Source organism: Scleropages formosus, chromosome 7 (genome assembly GCF_900964775.1).
Source record: "Scleropages formosus chromosome 7, fSclFor1.1, whole genome shotgun sequence".
NCBI classification, from domain to species: domain Eukaryota; kingdom Metazoa; phylum Chordata; class Actinopteri; order Osteoglossiformes; family Osteoglossidae; genus Scleropages; species Scleropages formosus.
This window is the reverse complement of record NC_041812.1, coordinates 2179160-2190200: the sequence shown is the minus strand read 5'-3', so window position 1 is coordinate 2190200 and position 11041 is coordinate 2179160. Positions and strand designations below refer to the sequence as shown.

The window sequence follows — 11041 nt, the reverse complement described above, 5'->3', positions numbered from 1 at the left end:
GCAACCTTGGGGTCTAAAGGCAGCTGCTTTAACTACTATGCTACCAGCTTCCCCAGCTCTTCTTTGCTTGTTATTCACCCATGTTTCATTGCTCCTGTCACTAGGGAAGGATACCACCTACTGGTCTCTACACTGAGCTCTCAGCTCCACCATATTCCATATTTACCGCGTTAAAGTCACTGAGACATGGAACGGGCCAGAACCTCAAAATATTTGGAAAGAAGTGGACCTTACAGTCAGATGAAATAAACTGTTTCAGAGCAGTTATGTATGTGAGTCCTCTGCTCTTTAGAAAGTGTCAGACAGCATGACTGCAGGGCAATTTCGGTGTGAATAAATGGAGGAACCCGGCAGTAAGTCCTTTGTGAGTTCCCAAACTCTTAGAGCTCAGCATTAAGAGCTCACCGTTTCTGCATGATATTGGATTTTATTTATTTGTTTGTTAGTTTTATTTATTTTACCGCAGAAAGGACCTGGGGTAAAACCTGCGCAACTTTAGTGCTATAAATGTTTTATAAGCTGATTTTCCATAAAGCATTTCTACCTTTACAAAGTGTCATATTAAATTTTCTTAGTTAAAAAATGTGGATTTGTGTTCTCATCAGCAGTAATTTCTGCCATCACGTGGTGTTAACTGTCTCGTAATATTCTCTCTCGATCATTTACTGTGATGCGATGGGTAAGCGTAATACTTTTGCTGGATTTTATTGTTTGCCAGCTATTTGCATGGGGACATTAAGTCACTTAAGGCTTCAAAATGAGTACTTTCATCACTTTCAGCTACCTGCAAAACATGCCGTAGTTATGTCTTCTTTTCCTTATTTTCGGCGCACAGAGGATGGCAAACTTGCATACTTGGAACTGGGAAAAGTACATATCTGAAACATACACCACGGGACTGTTTTGCATGATCAATAATTTGTAAAAAGAGCAATATTATGGCAACAGAGAGGACTCATCTTTAATGAGGTTTGTCACAAAGGCGTTCTTACATTTACATGCAGTCATTTATCAGACACCTTCCTAATAATAATTTTTTGTGATGTATATATATATATATATATATAAACAATATGTATATATATAAAACATGTATGATATATATAAATCACAAATATAAAATAGAATGTGGACAAATGTATAGCGGGGGTGTGGTGGTGTAGTTGGTTGGACTGGATCCTGCTCTCTGGTGGGTCTGGGGTTCAAGTCCTGCTTGGGGTGCCTTGCGATGGACTGGCGTCCCATCCTGGGTGTGTCCCCCCCCTCCAGCGCTTTGCCCTGTGTTGCCGGGTTAGGCTCCGTGACCCCATACGGGACAAGCGGTTCAGACAGTGTGTGTGATAAATATATAATATGAATCATAAATATAATATGATCTATATTAACATTTGTACAGAAAGGAGATTTTCATTGGCAGTGCTCGATTTCCAGGTTCTACTTTTTACTTGACTTTGTGCACCCATCACACAGCAGTGCTCGGCGATGTCATTAGAGAGCACCGGTGCATTTTAGCACCGGGCTGCGGAACCTCATAGCGGCGGTGAACACTGGTCCGGTCCGCTTGGCGAAGCCCTCAGGGCAGGAGAGCCGCTGGCTAGAGAAAAGCGAGACAGAGAAGGACTCTTGGGTGACAGCTGGAAACGTGTGAAATAGAGCAGGTAGGAGAGGTCAGCATTTACTGATATGTTAATCGTGGAAACGTTCTCAGATCTAGTAGAGTAATTGGTTGTGCAGGGTACTTGGGATTCTCCTTGCACATCTGCAATGCATTTCAAATGTTTCAGTTATTTAAAAGTCAAAGTACACATATTCTTAAACCTCAAATGCAAAATGTCCTTGCAATGTTTCAGTCCCCGAACGACTCTGGCGCTTTTGAGTCTCCGGTTACAACACAGAGCTGAAGAAAATAAAATTATGTTGTGCCGCCCCATCTCCGTGGACAGACCTGGCCGGATGCTGGTGACCGGGGATAAGAAACGTCCTCATTGCCTCGAGTAGCAGAGCGTGTCGGGGTCTGACCAGCGGGAAGCCGCACGCACGCAACCGGCGAAGAACAAGGAGAGCCCCCCGCGAGAGCTACGAATCGCCAGCCAGCCCCGAAACGCAGTGGGTTGCGGAACCACGGAACAGGGTGAGGAGTGGGCCATGCGGGCTTCCAATCACAGACTCGGTCGTGAGTCCATCCAAGCTCTCAGCTTGTGCTTTTAACCTCTCGTAGGCCCCGCAGATAAGGAAGGACTCAATGCGCTTATTCATCACTCTGGGAGAGCAGCGGGGGCCTGAGCTGGAGAAGGAAGGGTGGGGCGTGAGCCATTCCATAGAGCAGCAGGCAGAAATGACCTGCATGGCTGCGGGGAGGAAACAGCTGCGTCCCCTAATGGGACCGACTGTGACCACGGGATGGCTGGACGCCGGGGATGAGGGCCGAGGGTACGCGGCACCATCAGCCCTACCCGGATGGACCAGGACCTGCAGCTCGGTCTGTTGTGCTTCATGCTGGCGGGCAGAACTGCTCCCTGCCTGCTCACGTCGGGCTTTTTCATAGTGTCCAGCAGCAGATCCGATACGCTCACAGCGGAGAGCTGCAAACAGTGCGGCGTGAAAACATCGGAAAAGCCTTTTTTTGTTCGAATTTGGAAACTGTTGCTTTGCCTCATCTTTCAAACACTTTCCATCAAATACGTGTTTTTGTATAGACCCAAGAACCAACTGTTCCGCTTACCGGGTGGCACGGTGGCACAGTAAGTAGTGCTGCTGTCGCACAGTGCCTGGGTGGTGTGAGAGGATGTGGGTTTGATCCCTGCCCAGTCTGTGTGGAGTTTGCATGTTCCCCCTGTGTCTGTGTGGGTTTCCTCCGGGTGCGCTGGTTTCCTCCCACACTCCAAAGATGTGCTGTTCAGGTTCCCCCATAGTGTGTGAGTGACAGAAAGAGTGTGTGTCTTCCACTGATGTATGGATGAGTGACCCGGTGTAAGTAGTGTATCTAGCAGTGTAAGTCACTGCGGTGAATAAGGTGTGTGGACTGATAACACTACATAGAGTTCATTGGAAGTTGCTTTGGGGGAAAAAAAGCATCTGCTAGATAAATAAATATAAACTCACAGGAAAGTGAGCAGTATTTGACCCATGCATGAGAACCAAGGCTTTGGTTCCAACCTGTGCGCAGTAAGAGCGGAAGGCTGGACGTGTCCAACACGGTTTCTCAGCGGAGTGTCTGAGCCACGTTCTCCAAGTGGATTAGTTTACGAGATCATGCTGACAGAGGGCGCTTTTGTGCACCACACCATTGCTGCCTTCCATGGAACAGCTCAGGGCATCACCTTCGTTCGGTCCAAGAAAACTAGAACTTTGCTTGAGGAGCGACTTATAAACCAGATTAAAACCCAAAACTGGCAAATCCAAACGCTCAACGAAGGTGGTCTTCCAACGGGACCCTTCCCTTGCACTTACACACAATAACCGCGCGCTAGTTATGCTCACTTGGAGTCGTCCACCATGGAGAGACGCGCGGAGGAGCTGTCGGCAAACTGGAAACAGTGACCTGCGAAGGATCTACATCTTTCTGTCTTGAGATGCCCAGTTCTTGTTCACTGTGTTCACTTTCCAGGAACAGGTAACCTAGTGGTCACACTTGTCATGATGCAGTCTGCGGCTTCCTGGATCCTGCTGTAGTATCACAACACCCTGCTGTACAGATGGATAAATCGTCGCAAAGTTGACTATCTAACATTGCAGGGTGCCTTGGACAAAGACAAAAACCGAATAAAGAATAAAAATAAATGAAGAGTCACACTAATTAGAGAAAGATAAAGCTGAACATGAACACGCAGAGAATACGCTGGTCTCATAGGGTGTGCACCCTGGCTGGGATCCAGAGGGCTGGAACTGAATGTCACTGGTTAATATCGAGTGGTTTTCCTCAGAAACAGATGTCTTTATTGGCAGTGAAGTTTTTTCGAGTAAAAGATTAAAACATCCCTTTATTGTCTTTTGGGGGATTGACAGTGATTGTTTATGAAGACTTTCCACTGATTATTGGAGAACTTACACTTATTTCTCCAAAGCGACTTCCGATGAACTCTGTGTAGTGTTATCAGCCCACACACTTCATTCACCGCGGTGACTTACACTGCTAGATACACTACTTACACTGGGTCACTCACCCATACATCAGTGGAACACGCACACTCTCTCTGGCACTCACACACTATGGGGGAACCTGAACAGCATGTCTTTGGAGTGTGGGAGGAAACCAGAGCACCCGGACCCATGTCCTCTCGCACCACCCAGGCGCTGTGAGACAGCACCGCTATTCACTGTGCCACTGCACCGCATAACTTTGTCAGAAATGAGCGAGATACGACTGGATGACTGTGAGATGCCCTTGTAGGAGGTAACTCTTACTGGAGCAGAGCCTGCTGTTGTATCCTCGATTAAAGTACTTACCCTGCGCTGATACGGTAAAAGTTACCCAGCTACATAAATGGAAAAATCACTGTTAAATTGCTTAAAGTTCAAGCCTAAAATTGCATGTTGCTTTGGAGAAAAGAGCCACATACATCATAACAATAATGTTGCCAGTGTAATCTAATTCTTTAACTGAACACACTTAAATATGAGTTAGAGAGAAATGTACAAATATAGTGGCATGATTTTTTTCTTAAAAAGCTTTTCAAATGCCAAAACTCGTACTGTGTGGTTGATAAGAGAGGCATTTTCTTTATTTAGTCCTTCATATTCCGGGTGCATTTGTCCAAAAACATTCTTAAAGTGCGAGCGCCCATTTATCCATCTGGATATTTTCAATGGAAAATGCTTTTAATGGCGTTACTGTTAAGTGTTTCTCTGAAGGTGTCAGCGGAAGGGGTCCATTGTGTTCAGCGCTCCGTCGGCCAGCTGGTCGCAAACGCGGAGCCCGATTTCGACGCTTCTATCTTCCCGTTGCTCGGCGCCTCCGCGGCCAGCGTTCGGACCGAACTGCCGACGACCACGCGGGCAACGGGAATGCAGAGGGACGCCGATCCGCACTTCCTCACCGAGAGTCCAGTTGCCTCCCGCTTGCTCTCCCCTGGGGCATCTAGCAGGAAGGGTGTTGTTTGTGCTTCGGCACATGGCTCCGTTTCACGTGTCCGGAGCTCCCCCGTATTTTCTCCAAAACACAGCCATAAATAATTTTCCAAGAGCCTCTGATCAAATTGCCCGACCTCTCCGACGTGGATTTTACTGGGCGGTAAAGATGTTGTAGAAATCAGTTACATATGGTATTCTACAATCTTGTTTCAAAAAAAATTAACACACACACACACACACACACACACACACACACACACACACTTTCAGAACCGCTTATCCCATACGGGGTCGCCGGAGCCTACCCGGCAACTCAGGGCATAAGGCTGGAGCGGGAGGGGACACACCCAGGACAGGACGCCAGTCCGTCGCAAGGCACCCCAAGCGAGACTCGAACCCCAGACCCACCAAAGAGCAGGACCGTGGTCCAACCCACTGCGCCACCGCGCCCCCTCAAAAAAAAAAATTAACATTTTTCTTAAATGTATATTTATTCATATTTACCGTGCTTCTTGTGTATTTCACATTTCTGTTTCCACGATAGAAAGGGTGCCATTATTTAATTTGTATGTGTTCAGGCCCGATTGCCCCCTGTTGAGCGCGCCTTTACTCCCTTACGCTGATTAGCCGATGTGTATTTACATTTCATCGACGTCCGTACTTCCAGCAGCAGAGTCGACATTTCCTTTCACTGCACATCATTACCCTATCGCCAGGGCGGATCAGAGCATCGACTCCCAACATTTACAGGTCACAAAGGAGGACTGCGGTTTGAAAAAAGGCCAGTGGGCCTCACATCAGCGGGGAATTCTGCTGACCGGCACAGGACGCCAAATGAGCCCTGTACATGTGCAGCAACCTGTGAAATATACACTAGTAAACGTTATCTGCGCTGACATTAACCGGAGTCAAAAGAGCTCAGCGTAATGATGACGACATTAGCCGCACTGGCTTCAAAGGCGCCAGATGAAAAACGATGAGTATTAGAAAGAGGGCACAAACCCTGACCGTCCGCACCGGCAGTTGTGAAGTTTGACACAAATACACGGACGCTCGCCTAAAAGTCCGCACACGTCACGTGTCGAACCCCGTCGTGCTGCGGAAACAACGCGTCCGTATCGTACGTGAGCTACGAAGCGGACATCCAAGGGAAAAGGTTTAGACTCAACTGTCTGGCGAAGGTACAAAATGCATTTGCCAACAACGGGTCAAGGACAGAATGAGTTCAGCCAGTAGAAGGTAAAGCCCAAGACTTCTGTTTGAACCCATTCGTCTCGATAAGAGCAACGGGGAGCTCTGCCGAGCTGTTTGTCGATGTGATCAAATGGAACATTTAATCGGCGCGTAAGGCGTCCGATGAGTCGGATTTAACATTCTCCTTTGTTTCCATTATCCTGCTCCGCCGTGATTGTCATGGCCCATATTGAGACTGGGAAGGCTCTTCAATGTTCCTTCCATATGCCAGAGTAGCACCTATAGAGAAGAGCATTTGGAGTCATCTGGACTGAGTTCTTGCATTTAGGGCATCGAACCAAACGCCAGGAAAAATTCAATACAGACGGTCTCCGAATTACGGTGGGGTTATGTTCCGATAAAGCCATCGCAAGTCGAAAATATCGAAAGTCAGAAATGTATGTAATACACCTAACCTACCGAACATCATCGCTTCTTATCCTTTAAGATGGTCGAGATGGTGGAATGCGAAAGTCCAAGTTCACGTGTGATGGCCATTATGGACTTGTTGCCTTCATGTTGGGAAATTATCTTGGGTTTCTCCTCAACAGTAGTTTCCTTCCTCTTCTTCTTCCCACCAGTAGCAGGAGACACAGATGGGCGTTTTGAAGACATGACGGATTCGCAAAACACACCCTAGCTATTGGGGTATCTAAAAAAATGCTGGCAACACAGAACATTGTAGAGTATCAGTTGTGTTCACTGGTGACCATGTTGCGGGCTGGGAGATGCGGATCGTTGCCGCCGCTCAGCATCTTGAGAGAGTATCGTACCACGTATCGCTTACCTGGAAAAAAATTCAAAATTCGAAGTACAGTTTCTACTGAATGCGTATCGCTATCGCACCATCATGAAGTAAAAAAACTGTAACTCGGGGACCATCAGTACTTGTGTGTGATGTAAGACTCCAGGTTGGTGTTTCGGTCAAACCTCTTTCATTTAAAGTCAACCATTTGTTACCCTCTTACTCCTGGTAACTGTGCATTATTGAATATCATTTTATTCCCTGTTTGGAACAAAGCAGTTGCTGATAGAACGGCTCCAACTGATTAATTCGCTAGGAATCATCGCTCCCCCCTCTTATTCTGGTAATCAAGTTTAATCAGCCACTCTGAGAGCAAGAAGCAGCTAACAGACTTGTGACAGATATCATATTACTGTTATGATAATATGTGTTGTGTGACCCAGTCTTTTTGGAGCCATGTTTGAGAATTGAATTTCAGTTCACCTCCCTATATGTGACTCTTCACACACACGCACGCATGCACGCACACACACACACACACACACACACACACACACACACACACACACTCACACACACAACATCTACAACTGCTTGTCCCAAGCGAGGTCATGGCGAGCCAGAGCCTAACCCGGCAAACAGGGCACGGGGACTCACCCCGGACAGGACGCCGGTCCATCACAAGGCACCCCAAGCAGGACTTGAACCTCAGACCCACCACAGGGCAGACACCAGGGCAGACCCCAGCCAAACCCGCTGCACCACTGTGCCCCCCGTTACGCTTCATCATAACACAAATATGTTGGCAAAAAAAAATCTGCTCAAAAATAGCTGCATAAGTAAACTCATTTTTGCTCATTTCCGCCCTTTAATATCACTATTTCAGTGAAGTCTTATTCTAAAATCATAAAGCATGGCAATGGCAACATGTCCGGTTTTGTCATCCCTTTCTACCTTCAACTGTCACGCTGGGAGACCGATTCAACGGACTCAAGCGCTGTGTCTGGTCAGCGAAAAACAAAGAGTGGTCGGGGACGAGCAAGAGTCAGGCGATCTGCAAACGTTGTTCGGAGAGTAACACAAAACCGTGGCCGGTGGAACGAAGCCGTAGGTCGAAGAGCCGAGGATCATCCGAGACAAGGGCACCGGGACAAGGAGAGGAGAGGCGAGGAGGAGAGAGGAGTGGAGAGGAACGGGGAGGAGAGAATGAGGAGCAAACAAGGGAGACAGGTCGTGGGTCGTGGAGCACGGAGCGAGCTGCGAGTTGCGTCTTCCTAACGGTGAGGTTCCGCAATCAGGTGTTTCCAGGCTGCCACTTTCATACCCGTCCTTCTTAATCTCCCACAGGTGCGGTTGTTGGGCACGTGGTTGGGGGCGTGACATCAACAAAACCACTGATGTTGAATTATTAAAATGCCCTCTCTGCTCAGATCTGTTACAGCCATCACAGGAGACCAGGTGGCTGGTTAGCTGAGTGATGCCAAGTCAGAGTCGAAATTCAGTGGCCCTTTTCACACGGGCTTGAGATAGTTGTGCAGGGCATTGATTCCCTGCTGAAGGACCTACTTGATGCACTTCAGCAGTGGGTTGTGCATGATAGGAAGGCCTTTATCCAGCGGGTGACATGCCAGAATCCCCAACCTCTGCTGTAGGTGCATCTCGAAGGGCATGCTCTGCAGCTCTCTGATGTCCATTTTGAAGTCAAGAAGCAGACAGTCTTGCGAAGTGAGTGGACGCTGTTCCCCTTCACAAGGACGATCCTCAGATTGACCAGCTCCTGGATCCAGTTGGAGATTTTCCTAACCATTGCAGGACATGTGCAGGGATACCAAATTAGTCATGCCATAGATACAGGTAGGGTTGTAGGAGATGAGGTTGAGCTTGGTGAGATGGGGCATGTCTACTAGACTGCTGGGTAGCTCCGTGATCTGGTTGTGTTCCAGAGTGATGACCTCCAGGCTGTTGCATAAACTCACCTCACACAAACATCTCCAGCAGCCAGTCGTGGTATGTGAATAATCTCCTTAGCTGATCATCCTCGGCAGACAGACTGTCCAGCTCATTCCCCTAGAGAACCATCAGATTCTTCAGGAACCACACAACTTGGGACAGGGTGCTCAAAAAATTGAGTGCGAGGTTGAGCTTCTGCAAATCTTTTAGCTCCCACTGCTCCTCCAGGGCCTCATCTAGAAGACACATAGCCGAGCTGAGAGTTCTGTACCCAGAGTGGTTGGTGACATGCTTGCAGATCCTTTCCAAAGAAGACTTAGTTCTTCGCCTTCACCAGGTTCCTCTTCACTGGCTTCTCTGCCTGCTCCCCTACAAAGTCTTTTGACTGCTTCAGCCCCATGCTGCACTGGCACCTTCTCCTCTGAAATATAATATGTTCTCCAAACACTGCTTCCTCAAGAAAGTTCTCTCGGACTGCAGTCCAGCAACTCTTCGCAGACACACAGTCACTTGCATGCGAACTCCATACCTTGATTGCATTTCACGGCCTTTCCCGGTCCAAGTCGTTGGAAAGCGGTGACATACTGAAGAAGAAAGGCCCCTATGTCTGTCCAGCAATGATCCTGACTGTCCTCCAATTACAGGAGTGGCATCAACAGATCCCACGTCTCACTGGATTTCGGCACACACACCTGCCTCTGCCTCCTCAGTGCATCCTACTGTGGACTGGAGCCAATTCTGTTTGGCCATTTGATGTCACAGCTGAGTGGTCACTGGCCATCGTGTCCTTTGTGACCCCACTTTAATGCTCATGTTGAAGAGGACTCATGGAATGAACGCTGCCAGTTCTGGAACTGCGTTATTTTGTCCAAGCATCTTGAACCATTAGGGGCAAGGTACTCTTCAGGAAACTCCATCCATCCATCCATCGTCAAAAACCACTTGTCCCGGCAACACAGGGCGCAAGGCTGGAGGCGAGAAGACACACCCAAGATGGGATGCCAGTCTGTTGCAAGGTACCCCAGGCAGGACTCGAACCCCAGACCTGCCACTCAGTGGGCACCGCACCCCCCCCCCGCATCTTCAGAAAACTCCTAAGTAAAAAAAACAACACGTTCAGGAATTTTGGATAAATACAATAGACATTACAGAGGGCCAGGATGCGGTTTCTAAATCGAAACAGTGTTATTGAATTCCTTTTTGGACTATTTAAAGGGTTGACTACAAGTCCTGGCAGCTGCTGTTCTGGTGTATTTTGCAGCTTAAAGTGGGATTAGGGAGGATCTCTGAAAATCCAGATTTAAACATTGTACATGAAAATAACCAAGGTAGCTGTTAAATGATGAGTCCATCTGAAATACTTTGACTCCTCCAGTGTTTGTTTTTCCACGACTTTCCCTAGTATTAAATGTGGCAGCAGGCAGTGTGCTAAGGAGCAGAAAACCATTCCATGAAAGGAGCGGCTCTTTGGGGGCATTAGCAGCGTTTCTGGCGCACTCGCTTGGTCCACGGAGCTAAAGGACTCGTGGGAAACATTCGCATTAGATTTCCATTTATTCGTTTGGCGGACGCTTTTCTCTAAAGCGAAGCACATCTCAGAGGAAAATACAAAAAGTGCATCGACCCAACAGAAGGAGGTATGTGGATGCAGACACGTAGAGTAAGAGTACAGTCGATTTGCCACATGCACCATGAGACGTGATACATCAAATCAAATCACTTTATTGTCACTTCACCATAACCACAAGTGCACAGGTGGTGAAAATCTTTGCTGCGTTCTCCACAACTGTGCAGCATAAGCTGCAAGTATACAGAGCACGAATATACACGATATACATACACAATTAACACCGGTACAGTATGTACAGTATTCACATAATACAATATACACAACATACATGTACAAGATACATAATACACTTTTGAATATTGCAGAGCCTGCAAAATATTTCTCTTTCCTTTTCTCTTATTCTTTAGTAAAAATTGCAGTGATTCATTGGCAGAGGAGTACTGTAATATTCATGCTATTGTGTATTACAGCAA

At 47.4% G+C, this 11041-nt stretch overlaps 1 pseudogene; it reads right to left on the bottom strand.

The window, feature by feature from the left end:
* Nucleotides 1–8559: 8559 nt before the first annotated feature.
* On the bottom strand, nt 8560–9398 carry LOC108927983 (leucine-rich repeat-containing protein 30-like; annotated as a pseudogene).
* Nucleotides 9399–11041: the final 1643 nt, after the last annotated feature.